General features: G+C 42.0%; 3 non-coding genes across 3 annotated transcripts; 1 reads left to right on the top strand and 2 right to left on the bottom strand.

Annotated features, from left to right (window-relative positions):
* Nucleotides 1-6436: 6436 nt before the first annotated feature.
* Nucleotides 6437-6508, bottom strand: TRNAH-GUG. The gene has a single exon. It is a non-coding gene; the product is annotated as a tRNA-His (tRNA).
* Nucleotides 6509-7707: 1199 nt separating this feature from the next.
* Nucleotides 7708-7779, bottom strand: TRNAH-GUG. The gene has a single exon. It is a non-coding gene; the product is annotated as a tRNA-His (tRNA).
* A 569-nt stretch (nucleotides 7780-8348) lies between these two features.
* On the top strand, nucleotides 8349-8420 carry TRNAH-GUG. The gene has a single exon. It is a non-coding gene; the product is annotated as a tRNA-His (tRNA).
* Nucleotides 8421-15105: the final 6685 nt, after the last annotated feature.

The raw sequence follows: 15105 nt of genomic DNA, 5'->3' as shown, positions 1-15105 counted from the left end.
AGGCGGGAGCGGGGAGGGGGCGGAGCTCCGCCGGGCGGCGGGAGGGGGCGGGGCTCTTCAGTAACAAGGGAGGGGCGGGGTTCCGCTCGCTAGCTGGGTCTGCCTCTACCCGCCCCGACAGAGAAGAGAAGGGGCGCAGGCTTCTATCCCGTGCAGACTCAGGAGAAGTGGATGGGCGACCCCAGGCCTGGGGATGCAACTCCGGGACTGAAGGTGAATCCTCCACGTGTCGCCTCGCGTGCCCCTTGGGGGCACACCTGTCCGCATCTGTTTCTCAGTCCCAGTTACCAGCTTGCGCGCAAAGCCGAAAAGGGAGCTTCCAGACCCCTAGGTTCTTGGTTCTCCAGTGCCCTCCGCTTCTCTCCTCCAATCTCCGCCTCCCAAGTCTCTCAATAGCGATAGTACTCTAGGAGGAAAAACTAAGAAGGGTGAGAAAAGGAGCTGTTTGGTTAGCTGTGTCTGTGTGTGTATCAACCCTCCCCCCCCTCCTGTTACATAGGAAACCCCACCTACCTCCTCCAGTCCAACGACTTGCACCATACAAACCCAAACCCACACTGCTTCATAATCCAGACAGACACATCTCACATCACAGACAATCAATTCCCTAGAGACACCCACATCTCCCGTGTCGTTTCCACACACTACTCAGGCAAACAGTCCTTCACAGACACCTCCCTCTCGCAGGCGCACCTGCCCCGAGCAGGCTGAAGGGCCCTCCCCGCAGCTCCCACTCACGCAGGAATCCCTGCGAGTCATATTCAGGGTTTCATTGTCAATCAGATTAGTGACAGAATAGAAACAGACAAGTCAATAATAAATCAAGTCTGGGAACAGTTCCCATGTAGCACAAAACCCTTATCCTTCTGGAGATGCTCAAATTATAGGCATTCTTGCCTAGTTCTCTCTAGAAATGTAACTCTAAATTTGACTCCAAGAATTTGCTTTTTGCCCTGAAGAGAAGGTGGCAGCTTCATTTCGACACCCCCCTGAATACTGTCTGTGTTCACCATTTTTAGGCTCATTTATGCTTTGTGTGGGAGCAAAGAACAACGTGAGACCCCAAAAGGAATTGGGTCCAAAGCTGGAGTAGAGGTAGGTGTCATGACAAAAAAGCAACTTCTTTAGGATTCTCAGTGTCCCAGGTCTCAAAATAACTGTTGGCTCTTTGCTTTGTACATATTCTAGTTGGTGTTATTGAACAGTGCTTCTCAGACTTCAGTGTGAACACAAAAAATGTCAAGTTGCGATTTCTGATTCTATAGACCTAGTAGAATAGGATATCAGGCTGTAGTTCTAACAGTCTCTGAGGTGATACAGGAGCTTCTGGTCCCCTGCCTACACTTTGAGTAATAGGGCTGTAGGAGAAACTTGACATTGTGCTGAACTTCATGAACTTTAATAGAGAAAATAATAATGTGCACATTTTTTAAATGTCCTGTTTCAAACTTGACTAAGAATGCAAAACTGGACATAGAGAATGGATCAATTAATCCATATTGGAGGGTCCCAGCAATCACCCTGTGTCTAACTCAGGAATCCAACAGTTGTATACTCTAATTAGATTTCTGGGCAAGATACTCAATACCACTGATTCTCGCTTTCCTTATATTTGTAAAGGGCATGGTGATTAGTGTGAGGATTAGGAGATGGTAACACCAAATAAGCTTTGAAAAATGAAATGCTGACAAGGGGTGAAATGAAAGCACATGTTTAGTAAGTATGGAGTTAAGCTGCTGACAATGCAGAGGAAAGGACTCACTCAAGCCTGCACAAAAGATGGCAGGCTTCCTGGAGGAGGTAAACCTAGGGGACAGAATTTAAACAATGAAGGAAAGGGATGAAAGGTCATACCACCTAGGGGTCAGTGTGAATTGAGTGAAAGCAGTGAGGTAGGAACCAGCATGCCATAAAGAAGGGGAAGATTCATAGTGGAGAAGAGTAGGAAATAAAGTTAGGTGAGGAAGGGGGGGATATCATAAAGGCAGAGTTTAAATGATAATTTAAAATCTGTAACACTGTGTGTGTAGCACAAATTTTTTTTGTTTCTGATTTGTTTATTCTTGTATATTTTATTCTTTTATTCATGAAACATCATTGTTTTCCATACTTGTTAAAATTTTTTCAACATAGGGTTTCTTCCCTCAGGTGTCGTCATGGTAGCTCACCTACAACCAAACTCATAGTCCTCACCGTGTCCATTGTGCTTCCCCTGATTCTCACCCCTCATCCAACCCTTCTCCTGCCACCTCCCCTCTTGGTTGTCTCAGATCTATGGTCAGCTTTCAAGGGTTCATTTTAAAGTTTGTCTTTGTCTGACCCTTTGATTGGTTTTCTTTATTCCACCTCTAAGTGGCACCATCTGGTATTTGTCTTCCTCCTTCTGGCTTATTTTACTAAGCATTATCCCTTTCAGCTCCATCCATGTTGTCCCAAATGGCTTGAGTTTATTTTGGTTTTGACTGTGAGTAGTATTCCATTATATGCATGTACCACATCTTCTTGATCCACTTACTTATTTTGAGGTACTTAGGTCTTGATTATTAGAAATAATTACTTATTAAAAGTAAGCATGCACTTACTCTTTTTTAAATTACCTGCTTATATACTTTCCACCCCCATTGGAGTGTGGGCTTCTGGAAGCACGTATTGTTGAGTACCTTATGGGCGGGGGGGCCTAGACAATTTGCTAGGAACCAAGGATACGGAGGTGAAGCTGTCACAGCAAGGCTCCCTCAGAGACTTGGTGAGTTTGCCAGATACCAAGTCTGACATGTTAAACATCACACAATAGAAGCAGGATTCTGAAGGGGAGCGGGTGTGCTCCTAGCCAGTGGAGAGGCTGTTATGTGGTTGGAGCTTAATGCTGAATGAATAAGGATCATTTCTCTTGCTCTTATTTTTAAATAGCTATAATTGTTATAGACACAGCTTTATACCCTATTTTTTCACTTAACATTGCATAATTTTCCCATTTCTGTATGTAAGCTTTATTTCCTTCTAACATTAAATATTATATTAAAAATATTCAAACCTACGGGCCCTCCCTGGTGGCACAGCAGGTGAAAGCACTGCACTGAGAGGCTTAAGCCGCTTCCGCATGAGTTTGATCCCCACCTGCCTGGAGGAGATCCACATGGTGTGGCAGACCCCTCTTGACCCGCCCACTGCTCCCCTCAGCACTGTACTTTGTCGATCTGCCTGTTCTGCTCCCCGCTCTCTCTGGTGAGTCCTCTCACCCTCTGCATCTCTGGCCTGTACCCCAGTTCTGTATAAATAAATAAATCTTAAAAAAAAATTCAAACCTACAAAAAATACTCAAAAGAAGTACAATGGAAATCTGAATATCTATCATGTAGATTCACTACATTTAAAAATTGTGTCATAATCACTTTATCCCCCTTAACCAGTTTAAGCAAGTTGCAAATATCATAACTCCTAAGTGCTAAATACTTCAATAGAAATCGGGCCCTTCCTGATGGCACAATGGGGTAAAGCGTAGCACTATGAAGCTATCACAGCCACTGCAGCACTGAGTTCTATCCCCCATCAGGGAGGTGACCTACATGGCATGGCAGACCTCTCCTGACTCGCCCACTGCTATAACCTAAGTGTACTTCATCACTCTACTCTGTCTCTGGTGAATCCTCTCACCTGCCCCCCACCCTGGCCTGTACCCTAGTTCTGTATGCAAAAATAAATACATCTTTTTCAAAATTCCTCCATTGCATGGTTGTTTCTTTTCTTTTTTTTTTTTTTTATTTTTCGACAACACCTCATTTTTTTCTTGCTAGTTTGTTTTTTATGACCTTGATAGATTTGAAGCATTCAGGACAGTACAGAATGTTCTGCATTCTGGATTTTCCTTTAGCTTCTTCATGATTAGATTCAGGTTAAACATTTTCAATAAGACTACTACAGAGAGGGTCTTGTAGACTTCCTAGTATGTCACACTGACAGGCCAATAGTGAAAACTTTTCCCTTTAATACTGGTTTCCATCATTGGCTAAGTTGGAGTCCATCAGATCTCACCACTTTACAACTCCAAGTAAGTGGTAGTGTGATAACCTAAGGCCTCTTGATTATTTGCTCCTAAGATTTTACTCAGTGTTTTTGGCTCCCATTGATAATCTCTGCTTCCATTTGTTCTTACACTGGGCACTAAAAAGTGGCGATGCTCTAATTTTGTCATTTCCTCTGCAATCACTATGTGGCTGTCTACTGTAAAGGAGGAGATCTTCCTTTTTCTCCTTCCTTTTTTCATTTTTAACTTTTCCATCCACTTGCCCTTCTTTCTTTCTCTCTCATTTACGTGGCCTCTCAATTATTTTTCACTGAATGTGACATAATCTATTACTGCCATTCTTTTTGATGTTTAAATTGTCATTTGACCCATAGAGTCTTTCCAGAGACTTCTGCTTCCTTTAGACTTACTTGTCCCACCAATCTTTAAACTTTCATTTGTTTTGCCACACAAGATATTCAAATTAGAGTCACACAGGAGACTCAAATTGTGCTTTCCCTACTGCAGGCCTATAAAAAGTCATTTTCTTTAAGGAGCCTTACTCCTTTTAGTTGGAAATAATATTTAAAAGATGACTTTATACTTTAAAAATAACTAATATATCATTAAATGAACATTAAAGGCAGAGCATTTAGACTATTTCCATTCTCCTCTCTTCCAAATAACTGCAATGAATCTCTTTTTATGCAGCTAACTTGTACAACTTGAAAATGATTTCCTTTGGCATGATTTCTAAAAGTGGAATTATTGGGGTAAAAAGTATACAATTTTCCTGATTCTTGATACACATTGTCCAGTTGCTGTCATGGATGGCTTTAAAAGTCAACAATGACTTCTAGGTGTTAAACCCAGTGACTATCTCATTCTTTTTGCTCTGTAGCACCTAAGTCTGCTGACTTCCTTTGTGCTTGAAATGGCCCACACTTTCCTTAAAATGTCCTTGCTCTGTTTATTCTCCTTTCTCAAATGCTACATCTTCTGTCATCTCCTGCTCACCCTCCCATCAAATGTGTGCATGTCCCATGGCCATGCCCTTATCCCTCACTTTCCTAACCTGGTGCAAGTGGGGGTAGCCACACCTCCGTTTGCCTGACTTTGGATGCGCAATCCTGCTTGTCATCTGATCCTTTTTGGGTTATGCCCTCTTTTAAGTCTTATCCTTGTTTTTTGTCTTCAATCTTAGCTTAAGATCATCTCTGCCCACAATCTTACCAGGGCAAACATGCCCTCTTTCTTTCACATATACACTCTCTTCTTTGAGATTCTTCTGTAGTTGGAGTTTCATTTTAGGCCAAGTTTTTTATTTGCTTGATATGAAAATAACATGTTCTGTGTGGAAAGAATACAACTTAGGATGCAACCATAAAGCAAACCAGGCCACTTCCACTCGTTTATGTACTCCAAAAGAAACCTCTGTTCAAATATTTGTGGAGAGACTGTATGCTTGGAATACACATACTAAGATTCAGTGCTGCTTCCAGCACTGAACTTGAACTTTCTAACTTAAGTGGTCTAACTTAAATTGGACTCTGACAATGGGATAAAGGAGAGGTGGAAGTGGAGGGTCTCCAAAGCAAATCAAACTTCTCTTCTTAATTCCAAACTTCCAAGTTAAATCTCTCTTAACTCCAAACCTAGGATAGTTCTCTGCACTTCCAACCCAAAATCAAAATATGGCTGCTTCCCAGTAGAGACCGGCTGTCATCCAAAGGTTATTTTGGGAAAGCAAAAAAGATCCTTTGCTTTATCTTACCAACCGGAACCACCAAAGACTCCACCCAGGGCCTGGAGCGATAAAGGGTAAGGCAAGGGTGAGAGGGAATTCTCTCCAGGCATTCTGGCGTCAGAAAAGGGAGATTACCTGCCAAATGCAAATCTATCACTCAAACTCAATCTGAGTTTTGGGGGAGATGAGGAGAAAGCAAAGAGTTCATTTGGGTATTAGGCAAAACGGGGGCTGTAATGCATATTTATGTTGTTTACATAAGGATTGTCGTGGAAAGATATATTGGAAACTGGAATAAGTGGTGGATGAGGTGAAGAATAAGGAGGCTTTTCAACTGTATTTGTGCACATGATTTCACGATTTAAAAAGAAACAATGCAATTTCTAAAAAAACAAAAAAGTATGAAAAAAATCGCAAGGTCGAGAGGGCGCTGTTTTGTTGGTGTAGCTGCATAATCTGAAAACCGATTTTCGATTTTTTTTGAGAGGGAAGGGATTACAACTGATTTGAAGCCGCACTCAGGGCATTAAATGAGAATTAAGCTGAGGTGGTGATGTTAGGGTGGCTAAATTTCGAATGTAGAGAGGTGCGAGGGTTCGTTTGAAGATAAGACGTTGTTTACAAGAAAAAATAGATATAAATTTCTCTAAAACAGAAACCCCCTTGCCGTGCCATTGTTGCCACAATGCCGTGACTCGGATTCGAACCGAGGTTGCTGCGGCCACAACGCAGAGTACTAACCACTATACGATCACGGCGAGCTACCGGAGGCCCGTACGAAAAGCTTTCTCATTGCATTCTTCAACATTCATAGGCCTTCCCAGTCTGCGCGTCACCAAAAGGCCCACCTATGGGGGCGGGGTTCCAGCCTAAGGAGCAGTCTGAGATGCGCAGGCGCATTACACTACAGCCAGTTACTTAGGTTCGCTGTTTTGATCCAGAAGCCCCAAGAAGTGGTGATGTTTCTCGCAAGGGTGGGTGCCTTCTTGATGAGGTGGGAGTTTAGGGAGCGCCACTTAGGCTTCCAAGAGGACGATTGGATCAGAGCTCAGCGTTGCACGAGCTCGGTAACTCACATTTCTTGGAGGAAGCTCATTTCCAGTGTCCGGGAAACCCAGCGGCCTTCGGCCTGCAGGGGGCGCGCTATAGCGGGGATGGAGGTGGTGGTGGGGGTCTTGTCTCCGTTGATTTCCCCAGGACCGACCCAAAGCCACCTATCCAGGGGACATGGACACACCCAGAACCCCACTAGCCGTGTAGAAGAGACTCATAGAATGAATCTCAATCTGCTTTCCTCCCTCTTGCCCAGCATCCTTTCCCCTGCAGCACCTTCTACTCCTGGTACAGCTCTGACATCCCCCTCCGGAGTGCTCCGGAACCAGTGTCCATGCCTGTGTGCCCCTGGAGGGGGCATCTATGCTCCCGGCTCCACGGAGTCTAGAACTAGGCCGAGTCCAGTAGTAGGTGCTAAGCTGAGAACGTATAAGGGTTCTAGCAAATGAAAACGAGAGACCACCCGTCTCTCCAGGGTCGCTGCTCTCTAACCATCACTTTACTATGCCCTGCAGGTTTACAAGATGTCAAAACCTTCAAGGCTTTGCACACGAGATTATCCTGGTTGCTTATCAACATTCTTTCCTGTCTTTAAGAGTTACTTAAAAGCCCGCCCCCCCGCTGTGACGCTTTCTCTTGCTTTTAATTATTGCCTTGGAAATTCGTACTTCTATCCATTATGAATGTGTTCTTGTTCCCAAGAACCAGAACGCACAGAACCCTGAGTAACCGGAAGCTCGTACCATTCGGAAGTCCAATTCAGTTAGAACGAATTGATTTATAGGTAGTTTCCAACTGTCACAAAATAGTTGAGATCCATTTTCCAGAATATTGTGACAAACTCGAGATAAAAACGGAAAAGAAAAGTAAAATGCGGACTCCTGCCGTGCCATTGCTTCCACAATGCCGTGACTCGGATTCGAACCGAGGTTGCTGCGGCCACAACGCAGAGTACTAACCACTATACGATCACGGCGAGCTACTGGAGACCTGAAACTCAGCCACCGCCTTTGGGCTCTTCTCTATTAAAAGCCCCGCCCCCTTTGCTTTGTCACTGCTTCTGCCCGCCCATTCCCCACGGAGCCACTTCCCAGAGTACGCAAGCGCGCTGGTGGCAGGGTTTCTCGCTTTCCTTGCTTTACGCCCACCGACCGGATCCCTCCGCTGCATTTCTGAGGAGCCGCGCTCCCCTTCTCCCAGCCGCGGACTAAGTTGTGAGGAAGATTGGGTCGGCACGAGTTTTTTAGTAGAATTTAAGCGAGAGCCCCAGTTTCTAGCCACCATCCGGGGCCCCCCCAGACCTCACAGGCTGAAACAGTGGCCCAGTGGAAGACCGAGTCCCATAGGAATCCTTCGTTTGCAAAGCGCTTTCATATCCGCTCTTTCACGGTCTGCCGGGGAGTCCGTGGCGTTCCTACGCCTTTTCGGAGTCGGGATGGCCGAAGGGCCTGGCAAGTACTGTACTACTGGGGAGGTTGGCCCGTCGCCTGGTAGTCAAGAAGAGCGACACTTTGTGACCTGACTTCCGTGGCGTCCCGGTAGCTCGCCGTGATCGTATAGTGGTTAGTACTCTGCGTTGTGGCCGCAGCAACCTCGGTTCGAATCCGAGTCACGGCATTGTGGCAACAATGGCACGGCAAGGGCGTCTTTTTAACGTTGGAAAGTCACATTCCCGTGGAAATTATGCCTAGTTTGCTGCTAGACATGGATTAGGTTCGGGCTGAAATTTTAATGGCGCGAAAAGTCTACACGAAAGTCTTTAGGAAACGCGAGCACTTGGCTTTAATCCCTGTCAACTAAACTGTATCTCCTCCGTTGTGTGTGTTACAACTATTTCGTGTGGTTCACTTTTCTCCTGTGCCACTAGTGGTGGGTCTCCTAAAGCCTAACTTTAGCTTTGGCTAAAACGTCAATATTTTGAGCAGAGAGGTTATAGGAACAGAGTGGGAACATTTATCAAGTGTTAGGAGAATGCAGATTAGGCAGAATGGACTATTATTCTTGGTTCAAATCCTGTGACAAATGAAAAATGTGACGCATTTGGAGGCACAGAAGGTGCCCACAGCCACCCTGAGCGGTGCTGTTGAGGGTTTGTGGAATTCCGTCCTCCCAGCCTCTCAGGTAAGAGGGTGTTTTTCCTCAGAGTCTCCCCCACCCCAATCTACCTCAGGTTTAAAGCAAATGTTATTTGTTAGTTTGTTTTATGTGATCTTGAAAAAAAAAATTCCAATCTCAGCAAATTCAGGCTGTCATTTGGCTTTAGGCAACGTGGAAATGAATTTTGGATTTGACTCTCAGGCAGCTGGCAGCTGCTGTGTCGCCCTCACTGAGTGAATGCGAATGTGATAGGACTGAATGAAGAATGAGCCATGCAGCCCCTCCTGAGGAAACGGGGTGGTGGGAGGCAAAATAAGTCAGGAAGCATTTCTGGGAGTGATGGACATGGCCCTGGCGTTGTTAAGCAGCACTTAAAAGCAAGACACGGCCCAGGAGGTGTAATCTTCCCTGGTCTCCCCTTTACAGTTCCCTGAATTTGATGAGTTTAAAACCACACTTCTGAATAGCTCAGACCAGGAGGGAATAGAATGGAGCAAGATGAACCTGAGAAATTGCCACCCCATTCCAACTTGAGATCAATTTGAGATCAAGTTGCTCTTTTCTAGGCATCAGCACCAGCAATAAGACAGGTGGTGTAAGTTTTCTGGCTGACACATTACAGTTTCGCCTGTTTCTGTGATGGTTGGTTGGATTTATTTCCTGTAGGTTTCCAGTCTCAACCCTAAGTCACATTTCCCCCCCTTTTTTTTCTGATAGTCACTGAGGTATAGTTGCCCACACCCTTTCTCTAGGCTAGTCCTAACTCTAATGAAGGGTTTAGCATGGTTTAGTATCTTAGTCCTTGGCACCATGACTGTCTAGGTTTGATGTCATCTTAATTAGGTGAGTCACTGTGGGCAAAGAGCATAATGTGTGTTGCCTTGGTTTCTTCATTTGAAAATTGTAATAAAATCAAGCCTGTTTCGAGGATTAAATGAATTCATATTTGTAAAGCAACTGTGCCTGGCACTTACTTACTATTTAAATTTTCTTAACTAAAATAGCAGATGGGAATATGACATAATGAAATCAACTAAAAAGTGAACACAGTGGAACTTAAGCATCTAAGTGAACATTGTTATAAAGTACATACTCCTCTTTCTCTATTCAGCTGCCCAAATTAGTTTGGAATTCCTGCTTACAGATTACCTTCAGAGCTAACTTAGAGTCATATGAGTAAATATATTTCCATATTTATTGTCACATTCTACTTTGAAATGATTTTTCACTGTTTTAAATCCATCTTCAAAGAAAAAGATATCATTACTGAGCTTTTTTTTTTTAAGGTGTAGCAAGCTTCAGTAAAAACGCCAAACATGTTTTAACAACATTCCAGCAAAATAATTTTTGGTGTAAATGTATATAGACTTTTAGGGGGCAAACCTCAAAGGGGATGGCTGTAATTAAAAACTTCAGAGTGTTTGCTTAAACAGTCTGGCAAGAGTACATTGTCCCCAAAAGATGTACTCCTGCCATCTGCCACAACATGAAAAGAACTGGAGGGGAGCAAGTTATATGAAGTAAGTCAGAAGGATAAAGATAAATACTAGATGATATCAGGCATATGTGGAATAAAAAGAAACAAAACAAACTGACAAACCAGACCAAAATTAATTCTGGAAATAGGGCTGCAGAATTGAAATCACTAGTGGGTTGTTGAGCAGTGCTTAAGAGCAAGACACTGCCCCAGGGTGTCATTTTCCCTGGTCTCCCCTTCCCAGTTCCCTGAATTTGATGAGTTTAAAACCATACTACTAGACAGTTTAGACCAGGAGAGAACAGAACAGGGGACGGTGTCGAAGCAAAGGGGTTTGGGACCCAAAGGTGGTGTGGTGACCTATGCCAAGGATGGGATTAACCTATTTCCCTAAATCATATACAGTATTAAAAACCAATGTTACCTCAATTGAAAAAAGAAGAAAATAACAAGAATTTAAAAATAAACAGATCAAACATCCTGTTTATACCTAGTGTATCTGGCAAGTGCTGATCATCTCAAGGGTGCAGTGCAAACCTACCAGCAGCTGCTATCAACTAGAAACTGGTTTAAAATTCAGAATTTTGGTCTGCAACCTCAAACTGCTGGATCAGAATCTTTATTTTACAAATTTCTGCTCTGGTGACTCATCTGCACATTAGAGTTTGAGAACTTGTGCTCCAGTTTAGAGGAACTGCCTGGCTCTGACTGAGCCCCACATTGCTTACCTTGTACTTGTGGATGCTAAAAGGAACCTGGCTGAGTCTACTGTTTCATGGATGGGGTGATGTTGATGTTTTCAGGAAGAGAGAGGGTGGAGATCCCAGAGGCTCACATTTGGGGGGGGAACAGTGGCATAGAACTTCCACTAGGAGGCACTGCATCCCAGGACATGAATGTGGAAAGCCAGCACTGAGGCTCTTTGTTCTTAACCCATAACCCTAAAAGTCCTTCTGAATTCTCTGGATATTGAGGAGTCAAGTTCCATTCATTAATATGTTGGTTCATTCACTCATTAATTCATTCAATAAACCCTGCATCCTTTAGGTTTCAAAATACTGGTGTATCATGAGGACTTAAAATTTTAACTCACGTTATGATCTGCTGTTAGGAGAACTGCAATCATTTGAAAGTCAGGAAGAAAGCAGGAACAATTTCTGCAAAACTGAGGTTTTAATCAGTGGTTTTGGAATATTCTTCTTTTCATAATAGATTTTTTAAAGATTCATTTTATTTATGCATACAAGAACTGGAGTGTAGGTCAGAGGTTTGGGGGGTGAGACAGAGACAGAGTGGGGAGCAGAACAGGTGGATCAATTGAAATACACTGCTAAGGGGAGCAGTGGTGAGACAGGAGAGGTCTGCTGCACCATGTGGGTTACCTCCCTGGCTGGGGATGGAACTCATCTCAAAGGCTGGGGATAGCTTGATAGTGCTGAGACTTTTTGAGCCACCAGGAAGGCCCCCTGAATACTATTTTGAAGTTGATAGATGGGGATAAATTTTTCACCATGGAGTGAGGAAATACAAGGTCATCATGGAGGAAAAAAGGCTAAATGTATTTTTTTAATGTTTATTTAGATTTTAGGGATATAGGATGACAGATCTGCAAATGGCTGTTATCATCCACACTTACCATCAAAGCCACAATAATCCACCACAGTTTATTGGGTTGCCTTCCCCCTTTCTTCTTACCCCACCCTCCCCTCTGGTAGCCTTAGTTCTGTCTGTTCCCTTACTTGCTTGCTTTATATGCCACACTTGAGTGAAATCATCCAGTATTTTATTTCCTTCTGACTCTGTTTAGCATAATTCCTTGAGTTCCACCTATATTGTTGCAAATGACAAGATTTCATTAACTAACATCTTGAAAAAACTGTCGTGTGTGTGTGTGTGTGTGTGTGTGTGTGTGTGTGTGTGTGTGTGTGTACAGAAAGAAGAGGTATCTTTATCCATTCACTTATTATTGGGCACTGAGGTTGTTTCCATACCTTGGCTATTGTAGATAGTGCTGCAATGAACATAGAAGAGCATGTATTCCTTTGACATAGTGTTTTTGTATTCTTTGGATATATTGTTAGATCATGCAGTGGGTTTGTCTTTAATGTTTTGAGAACCTCCATAGTATTTCCCATGGAGACTGAACTAGTCTACATTCTCACCATCAATGTGTGAAGATTCCTTTTCCTTCACATCCTCACCTACTTTTCTTATTTCTCATCTTTTTGATATGGGTTATTTGCATAGACATGACATTGTTATCTCATTGTAGTTTTGATTTGCATTTCCCTGATGATAAGTTATGATGAGCATATTTTTCATGTGCCCATTGCCATATATGTCTTCTTTGGAGATGTGTCTATTTGGATTTGGCGGGGGGGGGCGGGGGGGTTGAAATTGGGTTATTTTTGTTATGAGTTCTTTGTATATTTTAGTTATTGGCCCCTTGTCAAATATATGATGTGTAAATATTTTCTCCTTTTCAGTAAGTTGCATTTTTGTTTTATTGATAGTTTCTAGCGCAGAAACTTTTAAATTTTATGTCATCCCACTTATTTATTTCTGCGATTGGAGTCAAATCCCCAAAGACATCACTGTGTGTCTTATCTTGGTGTTTTTCTATGTATTTTATGGTTTTAGGTCATATATTAAAGTCTTTGATCCACTTTGAATTAATTTTTATGTATGTCGAGAAATAGGGGTTTGGTTTCATTATTTTGCATGTAGCTGTCCAATTTCTCCAATACCACTTGTTGATAGATTTGATAGATTTCCTTTCTGTATCATAAATTAACTGTTTATGATAATTTATAACTGTTTATAAGTGTGAGTTTATTTTTGCACTCTGAATTCTATTCTAGTGATCCATGTGCCTATTTTTATCACAATACCATACTACTATCATACTATTGTAATGAAATTCAAATTTTGTAGTAAAACTTGAATCCTAGTACATAATACCTCTGTCCTTTTTTTTTTTTAAATCATGATTGCTTTGGCTATTTGGATATTTTATGGTTCCAAACAAATTTGAGCAATGTTTTCTGTTGAAAAATGCCATTGGGATCTTGACTAGGATTGCAGTCAATCTCTATTACTTTGGATAAGATGGCCATTTTAGCAGTGCTAATTCTTCCAGTCCATGAGCATGTAATCTCATTCTGGAAAAGGGTAAATGTATTTAATTCAAAGTACCATTTTCTAGACTCAGATTCTATTTTTTTCTATTTTTGAAATGTTAAACTTTATCAAGTCATAAAGTAAGTGACAACTTTTTAAAAATGTATTTTCTTGTAGAAATTATACACTGATGATCCTACATTGATTTCCAAAATTATTTTTGAAATTCACTGGACAGTGAAATCTAACATTACAAAATTCTCTTTATTTGCACCCAGATACGTATCAGACAGAAGAAATTGTATTTAGTGAGTGGGAATCTGCAGAAAAAATATGCAGAGGGAGAATTGAGTGGGTGAACTTATCCACCCACTTGACAGTATTCTTTAGTATGATTTTTGATAGGCCTTGGACAAATCAGTTTGTATAAGATGCAGTGTTGAAGAAAAGTCCTTTCTGACTGTGAGATCATCTCCATCAAGGGCAAATCAGATGAGTGAATTAATAACAACTAGGTTGAAGAATCAATCAAATGTATTGGAGCTTTGGTCATCCACTGGAATATGGCACTTGAGCTGGATTCCAAGACGTGTAGTAGTTTTCCTGGCAGAAAGAAGCAAAAAAGTATTCTAAGCAGTGAAAAAGTAGAAACAGAGGCAGGTAATGTGAACATACAGATAGCAGAGGGGAAGAGCAATCACGACAATATAAAATGTGGAGGGGAGAATGGATGGAAAGGGATGGTGGAGCCAAATTGTGATGAATTTCTTGCACCTTATTGAGTCAAGCCTTTTCCTGGGGGGTAATTCTTGACATTTTGTGTAATTCACTATTCAGGGGCTCCACTGAAAGTCATTGGGTTTATTCTCCCAAATCATAGACCTATGATAAAATGTCAGGAAGTCACAGCTTTCCTGAAGAGCTTTCATAAGCATTGTTATAGGCACTAGGGAACCATTTAAGTCTCTGCTTTTAAGCAGAGCAAGTCATAAACACATCTCTGTTTTCAAAAGTTGAGGTACAGATGGGTAATTATTGACAAAAATCTTAATTCAAAGGGGAGACAGGAGAGAATTTAAGCTCCCTAATTTTTTGTTGAAATTGAGACTTGGGCAGTAACAGGTTACTGTTACTTCAGACTCTTCTGTGTTTTCTCTTTATCTCAGAGGTAGAAGGAATGTACTTATGGATGAAGGTAACAGATTCTAGGTAACAAACATCTGAGGAGGTGTGAGCTTATTCACCTAAATCATATACAGTTTTATAAACTATTGCTACCTCAGTAAAGAAAAAGAAAGGTTATATATGCTAGGACTTGAGAGAAAATTTAAATATCAAGAGCAAAATGTTATCTAGAGTCATGGGAGTCAAACAGTATGAAAATACATGTATCTATGTTATCCTAAACCATTATATTGAAAATCTGATGACAAAATATGCAGATTTCAAAGGTAACTGTAGGTGAGAAGGGAGAGATACTTGCAAAAATTACAAGCTGTAACAAGCAACAAAGTCAAAATACTTCTGTGTCATGAATTCTCTTTGTTTCACTGTTCTCACCCTGCATTTTGAGGGTTTACTTTCTTACCATAATACGAAAGCTAAGGA

Source organism: Condylura cristata, unplaced genomic scaffold, assembly GCF_000260355.1.
Source record: "Condylura cristata isolate star-nosed mole 26May11 unplaced genomic scaffold, ConCri1.0 scaffold00023, whole genome shotgun sequence".
NCBI classification, from domain to species: domain Eukaryota; kingdom Metazoa; phylum Chordata; class Mammalia; order Eulipotyphla; family Talpidae; genus Condylura; species Condylura cristata.
This window is presented reverse-complemented; position numbering and strand designations above follow the sequence as displayed.